Here is a 1,166-nt window from a genome sequence, read left to right as displayed (position 1 = left end):
AATCCTCTTTGCAAAACCTTGGGCCGATTTTTTGAAGGTATGGTATGAAACATATTCCAATTTCAAGCAAGACTTTCAAACGAATTCGAACATAATACCGAATATCATATCACTGCGAGCTCCAGATCTTATTCACATCGAAAACAAGACCCTTTGTCGTCCAAACTATAGTGAGAGATCATACCTGTTCCAAGACGGCTTTCTCTGGGACTGGCGAAAGAAGAACTATGTTGTCCACCTTTACATGCGTGCCTACGAGGCGGAAGGATATCCTGCTCTGAGTCCAGAAAACATTAATGTTGTAAACAACACAGTTTCTCAAATAGCTAGATATATTTACTATGGAACATAGAAAAACAAATAAAAGAAATAATCCATCTGAATCATTTTGACAACAGTGAACTGTTTTTGTCCACACCCTGCGTACAGTTGATGCCCCCAGAATGACAACATGCTAGGTTCAGCTTGGTTTCCTTATGATCGGGGGAAGTCTTTTCTTTTATAGTGACAACGAGACGCGTACGTTCAGTTTACCCTCCCTTTTATTACATCATTTATTGCCCGAAACAGCCGGGACACGTGTACACACTATCACACTAGTGACCTAGCCAAATGCCTGGCCCATCTGGTCAACTTTTAAGACCCGCAAAAGACCCAGAATCTGATCCAGACAATCCAGTGATCAACAGCATGAGCATCGATCTACTAAATTAGGGTAAGGTTGATAAGTGTCCACAAGTCAGCGAACCCGATCCCGTTAGTCACCTCTCACGACAAGCACGGGTTGCTGAAGATCAGTTCTAACCCGGCTCTTCACGGATCTTCAAGACGAAGAGGTGATCCGAAGGTCCACGTCGGATTGGCCACACACTCGCACTCTTTCGTATTGAAGGAAGAGGATCCCCCTCAGTGAGGATCCTTGTCACAGCCATTTGACTGTCAAGTACCTTTGGAATAAGTGAATAGTTCGCCAATAATGTTCATACTGTTCAAACCATAGGTGTGTTTTTTATACCATTTGTATCCATTTAATTTTAGCATTTCTTGAGAAACTAAATTTTATGGTAAGATGTATTAAAATTGGAATATCAATTTTACAGTATCACTGCAATGTTGGGGATCGTCGACCTCGTTTCTATTCTGCATTTGCATTCGTTTCTACGGGA

Source organism: Haliotis asinina, chromosome 1, assembly GCF_037392515.1.
Source record: "Haliotis asinina isolate JCU_RB_2024 chromosome 1, JCU_Hal_asi_v2, whole genome shotgun sequence".
Lineage (NCBI taxonomy): Eukaryota > Metazoa > Mollusca > Gastropoda > Lepetellida > Haliotidae > Haliotis > Haliotis asinina.
This window is presented reverse-complemented; position numbering follows the sequence as displayed.